Source organism: Triticum aestivum, chromosome 7A, assembly GCF_018294505.1.
Source record: "Triticum aestivum cultivar Chinese Spring chromosome 7A, IWGSC CS RefSeq v2.1, whole genome shotgun sequence".
Classification (NCBI taxonomy): domain Eukaryota; kingdom Viridiplantae; phylum Streptophyta; class Magnoliopsida; order Poales; family Poaceae; genus Triticum; species Triticum aestivum.
Genome location: NC_057812.1, coordinates 160,970,526 through 160,994,828, shown reverse-complemented (window position 1 = coordinate 160,994,828; position 24,303 = coordinate 160,970,526). Strand labels below are relative to the sequence as shown.

Genomic DNA, 24,303 nt, shown 5'->3' with positions numbered 1-24,303 from the left:
ACTAGGCCATATTTAATTCAAGATTGACAAAATGGTTGGGTGTCAAAAGTTTTGATCCACCTCTGGTGAAAAAGACAAATTTCCGTGGATTCAGGAGGAAGCGGCTCAAATTTGAACTGCATCTGCCTTATAGTTTGCTCTTTATTTTTTCAAAAAATCATTTCTAGATACATAAGTATATATTTAATCATAAATACATGGTTTGGTGGCGATACGTCGAGGTTTGGACAGTGGCCGAGGGCCCCAACTCCAGAGCGCGTAAATTTGCATGACCGCCGTGTGGTCACCGTGTGACCGTGGCATTGCCCTGCGTTCTGGACGGCATAGGCATGTCTAGTGGGTTGGGAACTCCCCAGGTAGGTGCTAGGAAGAAAATGACAACAGAAGAATCTAACAAGGAGACCGAACTATGCTCAAACATGAATTAGCAGCCAAGTGTTTGATTAGTGGTACGGGAAATGGACATAGCCAATGGGTGTGAGTTTTGGCTGAGGATGATCATCTACTAAGAAGTCTGTCTTCACAAATTTTCAGCTCAAATGGAGGAGCTTAGGTGGCATTTGCTTTGCAACGTACCACACTGGACAAAAATATGAATGTTGAAGCTAGACTCAAATGAATGAATGGGTTGATCTGAAATTTGGAGGAGGATGATAATTTGGGCATGTGAAGCCACTTAAAAAATTTCATACCATTTGGATACATAAAAATGGTACTTCCTTCACAGTGCTCTCCACTGAACAAAAAATTAGGAAAAATGCTGAGGGAAATTGGCTAGAATAAATTAGCTAAAATTTGGTGGAGGGAGGTTCTATGGGTAGGGTCATGCCTTCAGCAATTATAAATTAACATAAATAATAGTTGCTTCACAAACTGAAAATATCACTAGAAACAAAGATTGGATGCTGAGCTCACATGTATTGTTAGATGGGGCTCAAATTTCGTGGAGAGCTATGATTTGGGAATATAGAAGATGTGGCAAAAATTCAGCTCATTAGGATATGCTTAGCCAGTACTTCCTTCACAACAGTTTGAGCTGAAATTTTTTTTTTGGAAATTTGCCCAGGAAGATTTACCTCGCAAATGGAGTTGAATATTGTCATGAGGCAATGATTTGGATAGTAAAGAATGCCCAATTTTTTTGGAATTTTGGGAATGACAGAAATATAGGTTGTTTCACAACCTAGGGCAAAAATTGACACATGGACATGACACATAGGCGAAACTGATGAGGTGACGTCTTGCCATAGCAATCCATCACAATTTACAAGGTTATGACCATCTATATTGGTTGTGATCAGCTAGAAATAAGGCAGCAGACTAGTGCTGTCTGCTTCATGACCATTTCGTGTAAGGAAATTACGACCTTTCTGACCAAAATGGTCGTTATAGTTTAGGGTTTGGAGCCCCCCGAACAGCTTTTGGCCAATTGGTCTCAAATGGTCGTAGATTTATGACCAATTCTTCTAGGGTCACTGACAGAAGGTCACAAGTTGACATATTTCTTGTAGTGCCACCACCAGTGTACTACTGCAGGGTGGGGGCGGTGTGGAGGGCCGCTAGGAGCTTGGGAGTGCCGGAGCTGACGGCTGCGGCTGTGGTGGCGCCGCCACGAGGAGCGGTGGGTACCCACCGACCAAAGGCAACCCATAGGTCGCGGAGGGGCCATAGGGCAGCAAGGGCGTGTACGGCTGAGGAGCCGCGTGAAGAGCCTGATGAAGGGGAACGTAGTAATTTCAAAATTTTCCTACGCACACGCAAGATCATGGTGATGCATAGCAACGAGAGGGGAGAGTGTGATCTACGTACCCTTGTAGATCGACAACGGAAGCGTTAGGTTGATGTAGTCGTACGTCCCCACGGCCCGACCGATCAAGCACCAAAACTGCGTCACCTCCGAGTTCTAGCACACGTTCAGCTCGATGACGATCCCCGGACTCCGATCCAGCAAAGTGTCGGGGAAGAGTTCCGTCAGCACGACGGCGTGGTGACGATCTTGATGCACTACCGTCGCAGGGCTTCGCCTAAGCACCGCTACAATATTATCGAGGACTATGGTGGAGGGGGCACCACACACGGCTAAGAATATGATCACACGGATCAACTTGTGTTCATGGGGTGCCCCTTGCCTCAGTATATAAAGGATGGAGGAGGAGGCCGGCCAAGGCAATTGGTGCGGCCAGGATGTGGAGTCCTACTAGGACTCCAAGTCCTAGTAGGAGTCCACCAAGAGGGGAGGAAGGGAGAAGGAAGTGGAGGAGAAGGAAAGGTGGCTGGCCCCCTTTTCCCTAGTCCAATTCGGACCAGAGGGGAGGGGGGGCGCAGCTGCCCCTTGGCCCTTTCTCCTCTTCCCACTAAAGCCCATCAAGGCCCATTGCTTCTCCCGTAACTACCCGGTACTCCAAAAAATACCCGAATCACTCGGAACCTTTCCGATGTCCGAATATAGTCGTCCAATATATCGATCTTTACGTCTCGACCATTTCGAGACTCCTCGTCATGTCCCCGATCTCACCCGGGACTCTGAACTCCTTCGGTACATCAAAACTCATAAACTCATAATATAACTATCATCGAAACCTTAAGCGTGCGGACCCTACGGTTCGAGAACAATGTAGACATGACCGAGACATGTCTCCGGTTAATAACCAATAGCGGAACCTGGATGCTCATATTGGCTCCTACATATTCTACGAAGATCTTTATCGGTCAGTCCGCATAACAACATACGTTGTTCCCTTTGTCATCGGTATGTTACTTGCCCGAGATTCGATCGTTGGTATCTCAATACCTAGTTCAATCTCGTTACCGGCAAGTCTCTTTACTCGTTCCGTAATACATCATCTCGCAACTAACTCATTAGTTGCAATGCTTGCAAGGCTTCAGTGATGTGCATTACCGAGAGGGCCCAGAGATACCTCTCCGACAATCAGAGTGACAAATCCTATTCTCGAAATACACCAACCCAACATGTACCTTTGGAGACACCTGTAGAGCTCCTTTATAATCACCCAGTTACGTTGTGACGTTTGGTAGCACACAAAATGTTCCTCCGGCAAATGAGAGTTGCATAATCTCATAGTCATAGGAACATGTATAAGTCATGAAGAAAGCAATAGCAACATACTAAACGATCGGGTGCTAAGCTAATGGAATGGGTCATGTCAATCAGATCATTCAACTAATGATGTGATCTCGTTAATCAAATGACAACTCTTTGTCCATGGTTAGGAAACATAACCATCTTTGATTAACGAGCTAGTCAAGTAGAGGCATACTAGTGACACTCTGTTTGTCTATGTATTCACACATGTATTATGTTTCCGGTTAATACAATTCTAGCATGAATAATAAACATTTATCATGATATAAGGAAATAATAACTTTTATTATTGCCTCTAGGGCATATTTCCTTCAGTCTCCCACTCGCACTAGAGTCAATAATCTAGTTCACATCGCCATGTGATTTAATAGCAATAGTTCACATCACCATGTGATTAACACCCATAGTCCACATCGATATGTGACCAACACCCAAAGGGTTTACTAGAGTCAGTAATCTAGTTCACATCGCTATGTGATTAACACTCAAAGAGTACTAAGGTGTGATCATGTTTTGCTTGTGAGATAATTTTAGTCACCGGGTCTGTTATATTCAGATCCGTAAGTATTTTGCAAATATTTATGTCAACAATGCTCTGCACGGAGCTACTCTAGCTAATTGCTCCCACTTTCAATATGTATCTAGATTGAGACTTAGATTCATCTAGATTAGTGTCAAAACTTGCATCGGTGTAACCCTTTACGACGAACTTTTTTTCACTTCCATAATCAAGAAACACATCCTTATTCCACTAAGGATAATTTTGACCGCTGTCCAGTGATCTACTCCTAGATCACTATTATACTCCCTTGCCAAACTCAGTGTTAGGGTATACAATAGATCTGGTACACAGCATGGCATACTTTATAGAACCTATGACCAAGGCATAGGGAATGACATTCATTCTCTTTCTATCTTCTGCCGTGGTCGGGCTTTGAGTCTTACTCAATTTCACACCTTGTAACATAGGCAAGAAACTCTTTCTTTGACTGTTCCATTTTGAACTACTTCAAAATCTTGTCAAGGTATGTATTTATTGAAAAACCTTATCAAGCGTCTTGATCTATCTCTATAGATCTTGATGCTCAACATGTAAGCAACTTCACCGAGGTCTTTCTTTGGAAAATTCCTTTCAAACACTCCTTTATGCTTTGCAGAATAATTCTACATTATTTCCGATTAACAATATGTCATACACATATACTTATCATAAATGATGTAGTGCTCCCACTCACTTTCTTGTAAATACAGGCTTCACCGCAAGTCTGTATAAAACTATATGCTTTGATCAACTTATCAAAGCGTATATTCCAACTCAGAGATGCTTGCACCAGTCCATAGATGGATCACTGGAGCTTGCATATTTTGTTAGCACCTTTAGGATTGATAAAACCTTCTGGTTGCATCATATACAACTGTTCTTTAAATCCATTAAGGAATGTAGTTTTGTTTATCCATTTGCCAGATTTCATAAAAATGCGGCAATTGCTAACATGATTTGGACAAACTTAAGCATCGCTACGAGTGAGAAAATTTCATCGTAGTCAACACCTTGAACTTTGTCAAAAACCTTTTTCGACAAGTCTAGCTTTGTAGATAGTAACACTACTATCAGCGTCTGTCTTCCTCTTGAAGATCCATTTAATTTCAATGGCCTGCTGAACAACGGGCAAGTCAACCAAAGTCCATACTTTGTTCTCATACATGGATCCTATCTCAGATTTCATGGTCTCAAGCCATTTTGCAGAATCTGGGCTCATCATCGCTTCCTCATAGTTCGCAAGTTCGTCATGGTCTAGTAACATGACTTCCAGAATAGGATTACCGTACCACTCTGGTGCGGATCTCACTCTGGTTTACCTACGAGATTCGGTAGTAACTTGATCTGAAGTTACATGATCATCACCATTAGCTTCCTCACTAATTGTAGTAGTCACAAGAACAGATTTTTGTGATGAACTATTTTCCAATAAGGGAGAAGGTACAATTACCTTATCAAGTTTTCTACTTTCCTCCCACTCACTTCTTTCGAGAGAAACTCCTTCTCTAGAAAGGATCCATTCTCAGCAATGAATAACTTGCCTTCGAATCTGTGATAGAAGGTGTACCCAACATTTTCTTTTGGGTAACCTATGAAGATTTACTTCTCCGATTTGGGTTTGAGCTTATCATGTTGAAACTTTTTCACATAAGCATCGCAGTTCCAAACTTTAAGAAACGATAGCTTAGGTTTCTTGCCAAACCATAGTTCATAGGTGTCGTTTCAACGGATTTAGATGGTGCCCTATTTAACGTGAATGCAGTTGTCTCTAATGCATAACCCCAAAACGATAGTGGTAGATCGGTAAGAGACATCATAGATCGCACCATATCTAATAAAGTACAGTTATGACGTTCGGACACACCATTACATTGTGGTGCTCCAGGTGGCGTGAGTAGTGAAACTATTTCACATTGTTTTTAACTGAAGGCCAAACTCGTAACTCAAATGCTCTTCACTATGATCAGATCGTAGAAACTTTATTTTCTTGTTACGATGATTTTTCACTTCACTCTGAAATTCTTTGAACTTTTCAAATGTTTCAGACTTATGTTTCATCAAGTAGATATACTCATATCTGCTCAAATCATCTGTGAAGATCAGAAAATAATGATACTTGCCGCGAGCCTCAATATTCATCGGATCACATACATCAGTATGTATTATTTCCAATAAGTCAGTTGCTCGCTCCATTGTTCCGGAGAACGGAGTCTTAGTCATCTTGCCCATAAGGCATGGTTCGCAAGCATCAAGTGATTCCCAAAATCCCATCAGCATGGAGTTTCTTCATGCGCTTTACACCAATATGACCTAAACGGCAGTGCTACAAATAAGTTGCACTATCATTATTAACTTTGCATCTTTTGGTTTCAATATTATGATTATGTGTATCACTACGATCGAGATCCAATGAACTATTTTCATTGGGTGTGTAACCATATAAGGTTTTATTCATGTAAACAGAACAACAATTTATTCTCTTACTTAAATGAATAACTGTATTACAATAAACATGATCAAATCATATTCATGCTTAACGCAAACACCAAATAACACATATTCATGTTCAACACTAATCCCGAAAGTATAGGGAGTGTGCGATGATGATCATATCAATCTTGGAACCACTTCCAACACACATCGTCACTTCACCCTTAACTAGTCTCTGTTTATTCTGCAACTCCCATTTCGAGTTACTAATCTTAGCAACTGAACTAGTATCAAATACTTAGGGGTTGCTATAAACACTAGTAAAGTACACATCAATAACATGTATATCAAATATACTTATGTTCACTTTGCCATCCTTCTTATCTGCCAATCACTTGGGGTAGTTCCGCTTCCAGTGACCAGTCCCTTTGCAGTAGAAACACTTAGTCTCAGGCTTAGGACCAGACTTGGGCTTCTTCTCTTGAGCAGCAACTTGCTTGCTGTTCTTCTTGAAGTTCCCCTTCTTCCCTCTGCCCTTTTCTTGAAACTAGTGGTCTTGTCTACCATCAACACTTGATGTTTTTCTCGATTTCTACCTTCGTCAATTTCCGCATTACGAAGAGCTTGGGAATCATTTCCGTTATCCCTTGCATATCATAGTTCATCACGAAGTTCTACTAACTTGGTGATGGTGACTAGAGAATTCTGTCAATCACTATCTTATCTGGAAGATTAACTCCCACTTGATTCAAGCGATTGTAGTACTCAGACAATCTGGGCACATGCTCACTAGTTGAGCGATTCTCCTCCATCTTTTAGCTACAGAACTTGTTGGAGACTTCATATCTCTCAACTCGGGTATTTGCTTGAAATATTAACTTCAACTCCTGGAACATCTCATATGCTCCATGACGTTCAAAACGTCTTTGAAGTCCCGATTCTAAGCCATTAAGCATGGTGCACTAAACTATCAAGTAGTCATCATATTGAGCTAGCCAAATGTTCACAACGTCTGCATATGCTCCTGCAATAGGTCCGTCACCTAGCGGTGCATCAAGGACATAATTCTTCTGTGCAGCAATGAGGATAAACCTCAGATCATGGATCCAATCCGCATCATTGCTACTAACATCTTTCAACACAATTTTCTCTAGGAACATATCAAAATAAACACAGGGAAGCAACAACGCGAGCTAATGATCTACAACATAATTTGAAAAATACTACTAGGACTAAGTTCATGATAAATTTAAGTTCAATTAATCATATTACTTAAGAACTCCCACTTAGATAGACATCCCTCTAATCCTCTAAGTGATCACGTGATCCAAATCAACTAAACCATGTCCGATCATCACGTGAGATGGAGTAGTTTCAATGGTGAACATCACTATGTTGATCATATCTACTATATGATTCACGCTCGACCTTTCGGTCTCCGTGTTCTGAGGCCATATCTGTATATGCTTGGCTCGTCAAGTATAACCTGAGTATTCCGCGTGTGCAACTGTTTTGCACCCGTTGTATTTGAACGTAGAGCCTATCACACCCAATCATCACGTGGTGTCTCAGCACGAAGAACTTTCGCAATGGTGCATACTCAGGGAGAACACTTCTTGATAATTAGTGAGAGATCATCTTAAAATGCTACCGTCAATCAAAGCAAGATAAGGTGCATAAAAGATAAACATCACATGCAATCAATATAAGTGATATGATATGGCCATCATCATCTTGTGCTTGTGATCTCCATCTTCGAAGCACCGTCGTGATCACCATCGTCATCGGCGCGACACCTTGATCTCCATCATAGCATCGTTGTCGTCTCGCCAATCTTATGCTTCCATGACTATCGCTACCGCTTAGTGATAAAGTAAAGCATTACAGCGCGATTGCATTGCATACAATCAAGCGACAACCATATGGCTCCTGCCAGTTGCCGATAACTCGGTTACAAAACATGATCATCTCATACAATAAAATTTAGCATCATGTCTTGACCATATCACATCACAACATGCCGTGCAAAAACAAGTTAGACGTCCTTTACTTTGTTGTTGCAAGTTTTACGTGGCTGCTACGGGCTTAAGCAAGAACCAATCTTACCTACGCATCAAAACCACAACGATAGTTTGTCAAGTTGGTGATGTTTTAACCTTCGCAAGGACCGGGCGTAGCCACAGTCGGTTCAACTAAAGTTGGAGAAACTATCACCCGCTAGCCACCTTTGTGCAAAGCACGTCGGGAGAACCGGTCTCGCGTAAGCGTACGCGTAATGTCGGTCCGGGCCGCTTCGTCCAACAATACCGCCGAACCAAAGTATGACATGCTGGTAAGCAGTATGACTTATATCGCCCACAACTCACTTGTGTTCTACTCGTGCATATAACATCAACACATAAAACCTAGGCTCGGATGCCACTGTTGGGGAACGTAGTAATTTTAAAATTTTCCTACGCACACGCAAGATCATGGTGATGCATAGCAACGAGAGGGGAGAGTGTGATCTACGTACCCTTGTAGATCGACAACGGAAGCGTTAGGTTGATGTAGTCGTACGTCCCCACGGCCCGACCGATCAAGCACCGAAACTACGGCACCTTTGAGTTCTAGCACACGTTCAGCTCGATGACGATCCCCGGACTCCGATCCAGCAAAGTGTCGGGGAAGAGTTTCGTCAGCACGACGGCGTGGTGACGATCTTGATGCACTACCATCGCAGGGCTTCGCCTAAGCACCGCTATAATATTATCGAGGACTATGGTGGAGGGGGGCACCGCACACGGCTAAGAATATGATCACACGGATCAACTTGTGTTCATGGGGTGCCCCTTGCCTCAGTATATAAAGGATGGAGGAGGAGGAGGAGGCCGGCCAAGGCAATTGGTGCGGCCAGGATGTGGAGTCCTACTAGGACTCCAAGTCCTAGTAGGAGTCCACCAAGAGGGGAGGAAGGGAGAAGGAAGTGGAGGAGAAGGAAAGGTGGCCGGCCCCCTTTTCCCTAGTCCAATTCGGACCAGAGGGGAGGGGGGGCGCAGCTGCCCCTTGGCCCTTTCTCCTCTTCCCACTAAAGCCCATCAAGGCCCATTGCTTCTCCCGTAACTACCCGGTACTCCGAAAAATACCCGAATCACTCGGAACCTTTCCGATGTCCGAATATAGTCGTCCAATATATCGATCTTTACGTCTCGACCATTTCGAGACTCCTCGTCATGTCCCCGATCTCATCCGGGACTCTGAACTCCTTCGGTACATCAAAACTCATAAACTCATAATATAACTGTCATCGAAACCTTAAGCGTGCGGACCCTATGGTTCGAGAACAATGTAGACATAACCGAGACATGTCTCCGGTCAATAACCAATAGCGGAACCTGGATGCTCATATTGGCTCCTACATATTCTACGAAGATCTTTATCAGTCAGACCGCATAACAACATACGTTGTTTCCTTTGTCATCGGTATGTTACTTGCCCGAGATTCGATCGTCGGTATCTCAATACCTAGTTCAATCTCGTTACCGGCAAGTCTCTTTACTTGTTCCGTAATACATCATCTCGCAACTAACTCATTAGTTGCAATGCTTGCAAGGCTTCAGTGATGTGCATTACCGAGAGGGCCCAGAGATACCTCTCCGACAATCGGAGTGACAAATCATAATCTCGAAATGCACCAACCCAACATGTACCTTTGGAGACACCTGTAGAGCTCCTTTATAATCACCCAGTTACGTTGTGACGTTTGGTAGCACACAAAGTGTTCCTCCGGCAAACGGGAGTTGCATAATCTCATAGTCATAGGAACATGTATAAGTCATGAAGAAAGCAATAGCAACATACTAAACGATCGGGTGCTAAGCTAATGGAATGGGTCATGTCAATCAGATCATTCAACTAATGATGTGATCCCGTTAATCAAATGACAACTCTTTGTCCATGGTTAGGAAACATAACCATCTTTGATTAATGAGCTAGTCAAGTAGAGGCATACTAGTGACACTCTGTTTGTCTATGTATTCACACATGTATTATGTTTCCGGTTAATACAATTCTAGCATGAATAATAAACATTTATCATGATATAAGGAAATAATAACTTTTATTATTGCCTCTAGGGCATATTTCCTTCACCTGATGAGAGGCCGGACGGGCGCCGAAGAAGCCGGGGACGGGGGCGCGTGGGACGGGCATGGAGTATGCGTGAACGACCCCCGTCCAGGGGTTCTGGCTAGCCTGCCAGGGCGCCAGCGGGAGCTGCTACTGCGGCCGGCGCGGCACCCCGCCCTGGGCGACCGACTGTTGCTGCTGTTGCTTGCGTCCGCCGTGGCGCTCGGCGGGTCGCGGCTGTGGAGCCGGCTGCTGCTGCGGGTAGGGGAATCCGGGCGGCGGCGGCGCCTGGAAGGGGCCCGGTCCAGGCCATGGTTGAGGGGCCGGGGCAGTGGGCGGGGCGTCGCCGCGGGTACCGGCGATGAGGGCCGTGTGAGTGGCTCGCGTGCACGACATCCACATCCTCCTCTCCTCCAGCTTCAGGTACGCCACGACCTTGGGGAAAGTCGGGTCGGTGATGAGGGGGATGTTGGAGGTGGCGTTCCCGAAGTCGTCGTTCAGGCCGGCGATGAGTGTGCTAAGAAGAAGCTCGTCAGAGACCTTCTCACCAAGGTCACGGAGCTCGTCAACAAGCTTCTTGAGGCGCGTGCTACAATTGTCAATGGACGAGTCGTGCTGCTGACACCCAAAAAACTCACCGTGCAAGAAAACTTGTGCTGGAGCGCGTTGTCGGTGAAGAGGCCATTGAGCTTGGTCCAGACGGCGTGAGTGTCATCCTCGGCAGAGACCACCGTGTGGAAGAGGTGCTTCGAGATGGTGGTGTAGAACCAACGGATGAGAGTGGCATCGATAGTCATCCACTCCTCATCGTCCTCCATGAGCCGCGAATCCACGGAGCCATCAATGTGATCCCGGAGATTGTACTCATGGAACACGAGGGAGAAGTACATCTTCCAGGCATAGTAGGTGGAGGTGAGTTGATCGAGAACGACGGGAACCCGACGGAGGATATTGAGATCGCGGATGATGACGGGGTCAGGGCCGACGAACGGGTTGGTGCGGTTGGTGCGGGTGGTCCCGGAGGAACCAGGGGATGCCATGGGTCCGGGAGGGGAGGTGGTGCGGCGTGGTGCGGGGAAGGCGGCGCGGCAAGGAAGAGGCGGCGCGGCGAGGGGCGGCGCTGCTAGGGCGGCGGCGCGGTTAGGGTTAGGGAGGGAAGTGCGGAAGCGAGTAGTGTGGGCGTTGGCTGGACACGGGCGGCAAGGCGGTGACGTGGAGACGCAGCGGCAGGGGAGGCGTGGTGTGACAGCGGCGGTGATGGAGATCGCGGCGGCAGCAGAGGGTTAGGGTTTAGGATCAGAGGTATGATGCCATGTTGGAAACAAGAGTTTTGGCAATGCGACTCGATGTATTGATCGATGCATAACGCACGTTATATATGGGTACAAGGTGGGCCACAACCTCAATTATACAATGACTAGGAGGTGGGCCGAGGTATACAATATACATGCACAAATCATACCAACGAATCGAATAACTCCTTTTGAATCAATTCATCAAGCTTCGGGTTTCCACACTCCTCATCTGGCGAACCCTTCGAATCCATCATTTTGCCTACAAAGCAAATACAGAAAACTGGTTGTGTCGAACACATAGAGGGCAAGTTGCAGTTTGAGAATAGCTCAACGTACAATGACGGTGTCCGAACCGGCGATAGTGTCCGTGGCGGCGAGACTGGCTGGTATGAGTTTTGTGGCGGTGCTGGGGTGCTGAGGGGTCGGTATGGAGGGGGAGCTAGGGGATGACGAGCGTGGTCGAGGGAGAAGGGAGGAGAGGAAAATGGGGAGGAGCATTTGATGCAATGTGGTGGGTCCTGTTTGTTGGGTCCGACGTGGCGGACGTACCCGTGCGCGACTCGGCCTCCCTATATACGCCGCAAAATATGTTGGATATGAGGGGTGCCGGTCAGCCCAAACTTACAGGACCGGTTTTAGGAGCCCGCCTGGGTCATGATATTGAGCGGTCAGTGACCACGCCGTTGGTCCTAGCCTCCTAGAGGGCGCGAACACCAAATCCGGCCCCTCAAACGCCCGCGGACGCGCGGCTTCTGCGGACACTGACGGGGTACCCCTCATTATGCTGCGTTTGCAGCCATGTACCTCATATCCATGCAACAAATGTAAAATACGAAATTAACCTACGTGGATCAACGAACAAGCAACAAACCTACTTAAATCGAGCATAATTCGTAGATAAACGGATCATTGGACAACCAAAATAACAATTTCCATTTGCTGGACCGTACTTTAACATACGAGAAAACTAAATAAAATGAAAAAAGGTTGAGGAATCACCATTTCACCGCCAGCCCCTTCCCCTTGTAGTCGATGGTGTTGCTTTGGCCCTCTTTGGCATTCTTGTGTCGGAGCCGCCGCGCATCCGACTCCACCATCGTCAAGGACTGGTGGAGGACGGACGCGAGGAGTGCTTCCTTGGGATCAACTAGCGCGCGCTTGCACGTCACCTCACCGCCGCCTCGCCCGCCGCCGCCCTCTCCCTTGCCCGTTGTCGCTCGCGCTGTGCGGCCCGCGCCTCCGACTCGGGCATCCGAGACTGGCCCAACTCCGACGAGGCCATGAGCATCCAACTGTTCCCGTGGACGCCCTCCGAAGATGGCTAGGAAGGGAGGGGCCGGCGTACCTGTAGTGGAGCGGAGCAAGCGAAGCTGCCCTCAGTCCTGCGTGCCGGATGGGAGGACCCGACAACGTCGCCCGCACAGCAACGCCGGGCGAAGGGGGACGGCGCGTCCGAGCATGAGCTACTTCCGCTGTTGTCGCCCCAATCTAGCTGCGATCAGCGCAGTGCGATGCGGAGAGCAAGCACATCCACATCAGAGTCGTCGCTGCCAGAGCCATGTGGAAGCATGAATGAACATGAACAAGGTCACTACTATTTTCATTCTATTGTTTGTCTGCAATGTATCTCTGCTTTCCACATTATGCGACTCAGCAGTGAACTCTGAAATATCAATGACGAAGCGCTGCAGGAGAGCTTACGCAAACAGTTCAGCGATTTAAGCAAAGAGCTGGAGCAAAAAGGAGGGGTATCAAATGCTGACAGTGCCTTCTTATGTAGTAAAACGCTAACAGTTAGTTCAATCACATCAATACAGTTACATTTGGTCTCATCACACAAGCAAACATATTTACAAAAACAACATTTCTGCCACTAGCTAGACTTGCACTCCGTAACTGCTTCTGCTGGCCTCTTCATGCCATGCCAGCCTCCCTGCCACAACACAAGAACCATGGTCAGCGCTTACAGTATACACTAGCAGCAAATTAAAACCTTGCGAATTGAAGACAAGCTCGAGGAATTTCCACCTAGCCGAATCATAGGAATTTTCAAGAATACAGTTTCTAAAGCATTCTTTTTTTCTTCCATACAAGCACCAAAATGGGTGTCGTTTAATACTACTAGTTTCGTGCTAGAAATCGCCAAGAAGGCACAAATTAAACTGCAAGTGCACAAGCGTGGCTGCGAGTAAAATCCAAACAGAAGATATGTGCCGAAGCAAGCAAGACAAAACAGCCCCCAGGCCAAACAAAACTGATATTCGTAACCTAACAGACCAGCTTTATTATACCAAAGAAAAGAAAGCATAGGCGAAGTGACGGGACGCAAGATCTCAGGAGGTCCACGAAGCCGCGAAAGGGTTGCCCCATTAAAGAAGTGGCTGGCCGCCCCAGAGCGGGAATGATGGGCGAGCGACTTACATATTTGGTCATACCAAACACCAGGTCTTTTGTTTGAAGTATGACTTGTGCATGTCCCCTCTAATCAGTGCATTTATGATACTCCACTTTCCTTATATAGAAAGGTACCATGGACCGTGGTTGATCTTGTCCTCTTTAATAAAGTGAAACAACACCTTCAGCTCACTACTACGTAGGTAATTCCTTTTCAATTAAATTAAATCAGGGGCAAAAGCTCCTTAATTCGAAAAAAATACTCATGAAGGAAACAGAACTAGCTGGTATATAGAACTCTATGGTTCCTCGGGATGAATAAATAAGGCGGAAGGACAAACTGCATCAAAATATTCACAGTTCACACCAGTCCCCTTACTTTCAAAGGAAACAGACACGTAATCTTTAATTTTTTTAGTTCAGTACTAAGATCGATTAATCTTCATAGCAAAGGAAACTGCAAATTATCTTCATATTCATAGCGACCAGACTACCAATGTGAACTTTTTAGAAGAACAAAGGAAACTGCAAATTATGTTCATAAGCATAGCGATGAGTACCAACACAAACTTCCAGAAAATGAAGGAATGATCAGAGATCAAAAAATTACCAGCTCTGATGTGGCTTTCTATTCATCATCTTCGTCGTCGTCGTCGTCATCATCATCATCATCATCATCATCATCATTAATATAGAATCCTCCATCAGAATCATACACAAGACGCTTATTGGGCCGAGTTTCGTCACCGGAAGCATGGCCGGAGTCGGAGTCATAGTCGTCAGAATCACAGTCGAGGGACGCTGGCCGTGCCATGGCACGGCAAGGAGGATCTGTTTACAAAACATGAGATGAAGGTGAGATCGAATCGAATACAAAGGCGATAAGTAATAAACAATCCACAAAACAAAGAAGCAAGAAATTAGGAGAGAACCGTTTCAGTGTGAAAATCGACTTGGAGCATCTATATCCGGATCTCTATTCCTAAATGTCTAGACGGACAACCCCGACAGTGTCCGGCCCCTATGGGCCGGCCGTGCGTGCTGCCGCCGCGTACGTGCAGCCGTGCGTGCTGGCCTAGCGCCTCTGCGTGCTGCCGCCGCGTGCGTGCAGCCGTGCGTGCTGGCCTAGCGCCTTTGCGTGCTTGCCGAGAACCTCCGTGCGTGCTGGCCTAGCGAGTAGCGCCTCCGCGTGCGTGCAGTGGCCGAGGCCCTCGCGCTCGCGCGTGCGGAGCTCGACACCGCCGCCGCCGCCGCCCTCGCGCGCGCACGTGTGGAGCTCGCCACCGCCGCGTGCTGGCCAAGGCCCTCGCGCCCGCGCGTGCGGAGCTCACCGCCGCCGCCGCGTGCTGGCCGAGGCCCTCGCGCCCGCGCGTGGGGAGCTCACCGCCGCCGCCGCGTGCTGGCCGAGGCCCTCGCTCCCACGGGCGTGGAGCTCGCCGCCGCCGCCGCGTGCTGGCCGAGGCCCTCACGCGCGCGCGTGCGGAGCTCGCCACCACCGCCGCCGCCGCTGGTTCCGCGCTGGAGGGCCGGCAGCCGCCACGCTACGTACTCTCGCGGTATAGCACACAACCTGTAGTAGCAGTATGGTTCGATCGCAGGAAAAGTAGAGGTTCTTGTGGCTTACAGAGAGATCGGCGGGGGAGCTCGAGGTTGCACCGGTGCAGCAGGGCGAGACGGGACCGCGTGCGGGAGAGATTTCTTGGCCGGTGCTCTGCGTGTCCGAAGGCGGCAGTTAAGACAGTACTGACGAGGCGGCCGCCTGATGTGTACGCTTTAAATGCTGCCATGTGGTGCAACGCATCGAGAAACGGTCTCCTTTTCTTATCCTCTGATGATAGCTCTCGCCGATGACATGGTGGCCCCACGTGTGAATTGGGACGCAGTACGAGATAGCGACAAGATAAAGAAAAGGAGAAATCTATGCATGCATAAACACGAATGGTCAACGACGACGGTGATCGTGGTTTACGGGAATAACGAGGCCGTGCACGCGGCCGGCGGCCAAGACGGTGTGGGTGGGCGAAGGCAAGCATGCAACGTGACGACACGGCGGGCGACCAGGCGCACGGTGGGCGACGGCGAGGTGGGACCCGGAGCAGCGGAGGGTCATGCATGCAACGGGACGACCGGGGTAGCGGGCGAAGGCAAGGCATGACGTGCGGCGGGTGGATGAAGATCGGAGAAAAGGCGCCGTGGCACGCTAACGCTTGGGAAAGAGGAAGATGCACAGATCAGAGACGTATCGTGGTTATTATGTTGGCCCTGTACTGCCCGGAGATTCCCGGGAACCTTCCTGGATGGTGCTAACCTGACAAATTACCTCGTGCCCCGGAGCATTCACACACACCACAATTTGCGTGCCATTTAGCCTGGTCAGCGCTCGCGTTAATTGCTGGCATCAGCATTCGGTAGGAGTAGTAACAACTAATTACACCAAAGCGCTCGACGCACTCGACCGTAACGTAGCCTACGTCGCCATGGTCGCCATAGTCGCCGCCGCGTTGAGGGAGAGGGGCGACACGAGCCCGTTGGCGGTGGCGGGGAGGATTACCGTGTCGACGCGTCATCTACGCGGCAGGCGAGGCACCTGGTTAGACATTTTTTTTTCCTGCTCAGCTTGCTTTTCTAGCTGTGTGAAAACTTGTTTGAGTAGCACACGCGATTGTGTCAGCTAACTACATGGGCAGGTAATAATGCTTAGGGACACAGCAGATTCACTGCATCTCAGGGAGCGGTAGGCACCTGTTGAGGGTTTGTTTTTTCTGGGAAAAACCATGGTCGTTAATTTTCGCAGAGGAAAGACTTGCTTGCTTGACTACACGCACGGTCTGATGACAATTAAACCCATTAACAGTCGCGTGAAGAGCGAACGCTGGGGCTATCCAGGTCATCACTTTACTGTGCCGAAGGGAGAGATAAAAAAATTAAAAGAGATCGATCACAGTCTCAGATAGGCAGCTCCCTCCATCCCCTTTCTCCTCCTGCTCTCCCGACTCCCTCTCTCTCCACAAATCGCCGCCGCCGCCACCGCCGCCGCCACGTCCGTTCCTCCTGGGCACGGCCAACTCCGACGCCGCCATCAACAGGCAAGGCTCCTCCTCGCCTCACTCTACCGATTTGCCGCCCTAGCCGCTGCTGTACGCCCCCAGGCGCACCCGCACAACTAACCCTAACCTCTTACAGGAAGGAGATGAGGTCGTGGGGGAGGAAGGAGAAGAGGGCATGAAATTCATGGGGGAGGAAGAAGAGGAGGCCATGGAGGTCGTGGGAGAGAGGGCAGGAGGCCACGGGGGAGGAAGAAGATGCCCCCTTGTTTCTGAAGTTGGTCTTCGCCTCAAATGCGATGGTTGCTCCCAATTGTGATTGGACATTCCTGTTCATTGGTTGCTACTCATATGAGATTTTTTTTCATTTTCCCTGCAGATTGGTCCGATTTGAGCGGATTCTCTTCCTCTTGGTCGGTCCCCTGGATGTGCCTCCCTTGATCTCTGCCTGCACATTCTTTATAAGCACCCTCCTGCGTCTCCGTTCATGGATCGACAGGTCAACCCCTCTTCTCCTCCTCCTTTCCACTCATATTCTGAAGTTGGATGTGCAGTTGTATGGCAATTTGTTTTTGGGATTCAGTATGTTCTGCTTGTCCTGGTTGTTGTGTGTATTGATGTGCAGGTTGGCCAATGAGGGCTTTCTTTTTTGGTAAAAGCCAAAAGTACTATTCTCTGTGCATTGGATTCTCGTAGCTCCCTTGTATCCATGTTGGCTTGTTTTTAGCGGGGATGTTAAATTTATGCTTTTTGTTTTTTTGTCTGGATCCAGGTAGGGCATACGATTATTGTTCCTTTGTGAATCGAAATGTTGGTGGTCTCGTTCTTTTGTGCATGAAAGGGTGCCATGATCTGAATTTTCAACGTTTGAGTTGAAATTAGTGTTATTGTTACACATGAAAACATATGGTTGTTTGTCCAGCCACACATAAAAAACAGAGGGTTGTTTGTCCAACAATTTTTTTTTCACTGTGATGGTTTTACCAGGAACGAATCATAGCCACTATTACATCATGTTATTGATCTTACTGTGTCGTTATATCTGTATACTCTGTCTACGGCCTTTTCGACATTCCCAGTTTTGTTTTTCTATGGTAAATATTTGACTCCTTTCCATGCCTTTTGGCTTTGAATCTGTGCTCATGGTCATGTCTACCGGTATATAGGGCACTAAAAGCCATATGTATTGTTATCTATAGACTGTATCATAAATTTCTGTTTTACCTAGATCTTTCGCATCCTGAAATAAGGTCATATGGTTCAATTGATATTTCAGAAGAGAATTTTCTTCTTTGCCAAAGATTAGCTATTGTCGGATAATTTGCATGTCATGGTGGACATCAGTTGTAAATTGCAAAGGAGAGCTACTAATCTTATTATAGGTGCGGTACATGTTATAACTCTTCAGTGCTTGTTGCACCCATATATTTTCAGAGCAGAGGATATGATACATCATGTAGTTTGGTCACTAATTAATTCATCACTTGAGGTTTATTTTTTACCTCTGGATATGTAGGTTTTGCGTAATGCTTTCCTTACACAACTATCAGCTATGCTTAATTGTGTTTTGCATCTTCCATGCAGCTCGTGCATTGCAGAATTTTTTCATTAGCAAGAATTTTACTTCTCTAGACTGAAAAATTAGTTGACTTGACACTATGTTCATATCTGACCGTGAGATGCGTGATGTTTTATTGCATCCCTTAGTATACTTCTTAATTTCTTTGCTTCCTTTCATATTTTCCTGTAAATTAATTACAAGGTTTATATTTTATCAGGTGCATGGGCACTTGCCGCTGCAGCCAGAGTTGCCACCAAATCAGATTAGAAGTTTTTCAAACAGATTCCTATATTTTGAAGTGGTTATGCTCATCACATAGCTGGGGTAGATCATGTCTTACTATATAATGTATTTCATCGTGTCTCAAGCTTCTGTGCTTAATGGTGAGACATGCCACATGATCTTAAATATGATCAGTGAAAACTGGAATACATGCTAACATGCACGTTTATCTTGACTTTTTGGGGTTTGATATTCTTGATGTTGTATGAGGAAGGTTTGGTGCAATAAAAGATTGTAATATGTGGCTTCCTCATTTTTAGGTACTGGAGATATATAAACAGGACAAAGTATACAAGTTAGTAATGGGCACTTCAGATGTGATGCCATGTGAGGAAGCCTTGGTATGATACAATAAGAGATGGTAATTTGAGGGAGGTCAGAATCCAAATTTGTAGCTACCTACCCAGGTTACTAAATTCAGTATACTATAAAAATTATGTGCTGCTGTAGTATTTATCTACAATCGAGTATGGTTGTCGGTCTGTTTTTCAGATTACTGCTAGCTTCAGTTGTATTTCCTGGATGTTCCCAAAAACATATGTGGAGAACTCTCTTCCAGGCGATTGGATGTCACTTAACTATGCTTTCTGCTATTTTTTACAGTATTGCTAATGCCAAACTGTTGTCATTACTTACTGGTGAAATTTAAAAGCTATATATTTGCATGTATATGCGGGTATTTAATTTAACATGATCTGAATATTCTGAATCTGCAGTTCCACACTATGCTTTGCTGGACTACCCATTTATGTTTCCCTTAGGTACATACAAAGTTCATCAATGATGTTTCATGTCGTTTTTGAATTAATACATTTTAATTCTATTCATTTTTTTTCTTTAAGTTCAGCGACAGTTCTTCAAGTCCAGCTACAGATAGATTAATTTTGAGCATGCTATACTAATTTGTTGTGGTGTGGATGGATATTGAAAAATTGAATGATCGATGCTATAACGCAACCCGTTTCGGAGTGCCAGACACTCATCATTGCGGTATCCATCCTGTTTGCCCACCTCTTTGGCGGCTTTCTGCTTCTAGAAAATTGTACCTTACCAGGTACTCTCAAAGATCCTTTCCTATACACCTACGAAGGACATTTCCCATCTCAAATAACATGGTTAGTGTCTAAACGCTTTGACAAATGACAACTCTTTTTTTGCGGGAACAAAACTCTTGTAGCTACTTGACGTCATTACAGTCGTGCAAACTGCTTGAGGATTTACCGTCGATTTTGTGCTGCTGCAAAGGGGCCAATGGGTTTAGAACATACTTCTCCAAACATTTGAACTTATCATAATAAATTTGTGATCCATCTCACTTTGGACCTACATGTATGCAATCAACTTCTCTCCTTATCGGTTACGATTTGTGACGACCCAGGTTAAGAAAAATCACCTATGAATGTAGTTACCTATGTATATACTGTTTAGATCCTATCGACATTCAAGTTGGCTGTCTATTCCAATTGCCCACCGCTTCTGCGGGCAACGCGCAGCAGGCCGTGCTTTCGTTCGTATTTTGAATTTCATGGATTTCTACTTCCTGTTTACTGTGGAACTCTAGATGTTATGTCAAGAAAATGTCATTATATGCCATCTATATCGTTTGTTGTTCAGGTCCAAAATTCTTGTTGTATCGGAATTTGTAGTTTACTTGTTTCTAATTTAATACCATCAACAATAGGTTGATTCCTATTTCACATGAGAACATGTCTTCTCTGCCTTTTCCCTATTAAAATTACATGGCATCACATCACTCATAAAGCAATATGTTTTCCTAGGTATTCCAAACTTAGTCCGATCACATGGGCGATGGCTGATTGATGGCCTCTGCTTGGTACTACACGATAAGTTGGAACTACTGATGCTCCAATTGCAGCCAGGTATTAGCTACTCTTGCCTACATTTATTCAGTGCACTAATGTTTCTAAGGAAAATAGGGACCTTTATTGGTTAACTATAATGTTCATTACAATCCAAAGAAAGAGACGCAAAACTATCGCTAGCAAAATGACGCGTGATTTGTTTTATCCGCCATGAGATTTTTATATGATAATTCTTGAAACTGAGTTGAGTAGTTTGTCCTATTCATAGCGGGGCAGGGTTCAAATCTCAAGCATGTTTTTTTATTTGCAATGAAATCTGTTTGAGTGCACTTTTTATACATTCCAGCTTCAAATTACATCTGCTCTATAAGAATGCATTTTTTTCGTACTTCAAATTCTAGCTTCACATTATGCAGTTCTTTTGCATGATGCAAACATTGAGGGTATTATTGACACATACACCAATGCCAGTAAAAATTATCAGACATGAGGGGATATTTGACATTACTGTTCTTTGATTCGTGCCTCTCGGCCAAAGGGGATGAGATGGGTTGTGCATAGACTCGTGTTTTACAATTTTCTTTACATCCGTTCATTACATGGAGATCTAGAAATTTGGTTTGTGTGTAGAATTGCTGTTTTAAAATCTTTGATTCGTGACTCTCGGACAAATTTTGTTGATGTTTTGTTATAAATTTGTGTTCCTCTGATTTGTCTCCCGTTTCCTGCAATTCGGTTCCTACACAATCAGTTGCATTCTTATTATGAAATTAATGTGTTGTAGTTTATCAATACCACCTGAATTAGACCATCTGATTCAAGATAGTAGCATACTAGAAGAAAAGTACTTTCTGGGGATCTAGAAATGTTTCACTGGATTATGACTTGACCAGAGATTCAGGGTACAAACACAAATTGAAGAGATTTTTCAAGAACTTGATTATGTTTACCAACTCAAGGATGGTGATTATATGGCTATTTCTATAATGTCGCGCAGTTCAGCGTTCCTCTGGTCGCCCGCTTTATGCCATTGATGTTTTCCTTTTCTATATCTAGAACTGCTGTTTCAATTGGGTTTGTCAAGGTTTGACATGCTTGTGGTGGTTAATATCTAGAATTGTTTCATGAACTAATATTATTTTTATCCAAACTTTAAGCCTTTTCTTAATCCTCATGTAAAAAGATGGCCACGTCAGCGGCGCTATGCGGCAACCATATCCGCAAGAACCGCACCCGTCGCAGGTAGGAACGCGCTACTGCACCTCGAGTCACACTAAACGGGGGTGCAACCCATCATGTATAGCTTCAACTCTATTCTCATGGACACTTCTATCATAACATTCAGATACACTTTTCAGGCATTACAAGGTCATATTTGCTCTTTGTAGTTCGATCATTAGTTTCATTTAGTCTATGATTTATCTCATTGGCTTTTGGATTAGTCCAGAGTATACTCCTCCTTCCCTAAATATAAGTCTTTTTAGATATTTTAATAAGGACTACACATGGATGTATATAGACATATTGTCAAATGTAGATTCACTCATTTTGCTGCGTATGTAGTCCCCATTTGGAATCTCAGAAAAGACTTATATTTCGGAATGGAGGGAGTATTATTTTAGTTTGGTCATTGATTAAGATTTTCGCTTCAGTATTAATTACATGAATGGCTAGCTCTCTGCATCGTGTGTCGTACTCTTGCAGTTTCAAAATCTTTGACTCATGGCTCCCGGCCAAAGGGGATCAGATGAGTTGTACATGTCTAATATTTCAGAAGAAGTCTTGCCATCAATTAAGTGCTTCTCTTTGTCTTCATAGTATTTTCAGGTAGAGTACACAGAGGGCAGAAGTACATTGACGGAAATGATGACACCCTTCCACTGAAGTTGACGGAAATGATGACACCCTTCCACTGAAGCTCGCAGACGGCACCGTGAACTGCGACAATCGCTTCATGTTTGAAACCGGCAAGAGGGCCACCATCACGACGGATTGATCATGGTTTCGTCACCATGCTAACATCCAGGAGGGCGACATCTGCGCCTTCCATTTCAAGCGCAAGGAAAGGCATAAGGTCATCACATCGTCTCTCCCTCACCGTCCATCGCATCGTCTCTAGGCATAAGGTCATCAGCAGGATTCGTCTTTAGCTTATCTCAATGCTGTGCTCTATCATTCACCTTGTAAGACTCTGCCCTATCTTATAATATGCACCTACTACCTCTTATATGTATGATGATCGAACACTTTTCTCCTAAGCTTGTGTTAATTGTATTCATATTTTAACAATTGAGGCACTCTAAAACGCATATGCACATTCGCAACTCCACCACCAAGGCAAGTGCGCACAGGATCGCACAAGAGGCGCGCTAGGGCGCGCCCCAGCCTCTAGTTCCTTAATTAAGGTAGCTTCCTCAAATTAAAAAATACTATATAGTATATACTACTCCGCTCGACGGGATTTCTCAAGGGGCTGGGTTGTCGTCTATGTGGTCTTGGCCGGTGGAGGCACCTCTACGCAACCAAGTCAACCTCCGCAACCACGTCAAGAAACCTCCGGAACCAGACGTGCACTCATGGCTCGTTTGCAGTTTGCGTTCAGGATTGGCACCACGCAGGTCCTCGTCTTCCGAGATGTACAATACAGGTGACAAGCGCTTCCTCCTACTAATCGCTCAGTAGATTTAACGTAGAGAGGGAAACTTTGTAAAGTTCGCAGTGCATGAGATTATGTTGCTTGGATATATATACAAATATAATTATGGAAATGCGTTGTTTCATCTGGGATTATGCAAACTCCTAAAGTCAAATAACGTCGGGATGCATGCATGCTTCCAGTCCAAGGTAAGTAAAAGCACCAAGAGTAGGGAGTCAGGATATACTAGTACAAGAAAGATCAATGAAGATGGTGACTGCTACTTACAAAATTAATGGGGCATGCATTTTCAAATATTGAAACGCATGCAGAGTCTAAAATGGGTGACATTGATGTTAGCAGTTGTACATTGTTTATTATTAAGTGGAAACCCCAAGTAGATCCAAAGCTTGTTGTGCTACTAGTCAGCAGTCCATCCAGAATAGAAAACTGATGCTTCTATTTTAAAAGTGGATGTGAGTATGTGACTACAGATGCTGTTTGGTTCGAGGCCTTTGCATTATCACATTTTGCTGGGAGAGGATTTAAGGCACGTGGTCCGGCGGCAAACGGATCCTCTGTCGTTGATCTGCTCCAAGATTTGCGTTCCGCTGATGTATTGAATGAGTTCGCTTTTCCCTTTTATGTGTATATAATGTATTCGTATGGCATTGCGGATATGCCTCTTGGTGTGGGTGTCGGAGTCAAATCCGGCTGATCTCGGATATGGGGTCCCGAGCCGGTGATCTTAGCTTGATGGTAATAGGACAAAGAGGGACACGATGTTTAACCAGGTTCGGGCCCTCTCGAAGGGACCAGCCCCTCTGACGTGCCATTGGCTCACTGCCATGTGTACTCGGGCCAACATGTCAGTGGCCCAATGCCAAGGTGCAGTACGTCAGGGGATCCGGCTCCCTCTCGAAGAGGTAAAATCCTACGTATCATTTTTATTCTATTGTATTGATTTTGAATGGAGTACAAAGTACATGATGGTCTACCTCAAGATCGTGTGTGTGTGAATCTTGCCCTATGGTCTAAAAATCCTCGTCTTATATAGACAACGGGGGTACCTAGGGCTACATGTGGGA

The 24,303-nt window shown here is 45.6% G+C and overlaps 2 long non-coding RNA genes across 21 annotated transcripts; one reads left to right on the top strand and one right to left on the bottom strand.

The window, feature by feature from the left end:
- Positions 1 to 13,245: 13,245 nt before the first annotated feature.
- LOC123150798 (uncharacterized) lies at positions 13,246 to 16,067 on the bottom strand. Its single transcript, XR_006475358.1, has 3 exons — positions 15,495 to 16,067; positions 14,481 to 14,701; positions 13,246 to 13,409 (listed from the first exon to the last, which is right to left on the bottom strand). It is a non-coding gene; the product is annotated as an uncharacterized lncRNA (long non-coding RNA).
- A 988-nt stretch (positions 16,068 to 17,055) lies between these two features.
- LOC123149279 (uncharacterized) lies at positions 17,056 to 22,877 on the top strand. Of its 20 annotated transcripts, none has more exons than XR_006474568.1 (7): positions 17,056 to 17,413; positions 18,693 to 18,858; positions 19,018 to 19,132; positions 19,474 to 19,518; positions 20,536 to 20,637; positions 21,764 to 21,822; positions 22,399 to 22,877. It is a non-coding gene; the product is annotated as an uncharacterized lncRNA (long non-coding RNA). The 20 variants fall into 20 exon arrangements; XR_006474583.1 differs by having other exon boundaries at positions 19,605 to 20,637; XR_006474581.1 differs by having other exon boundaries at positions 19,250 to 19,518.
- The last annotated feature ends 1,426 nt before the right edge of the window (positions 22,878 to 24,303 follow it).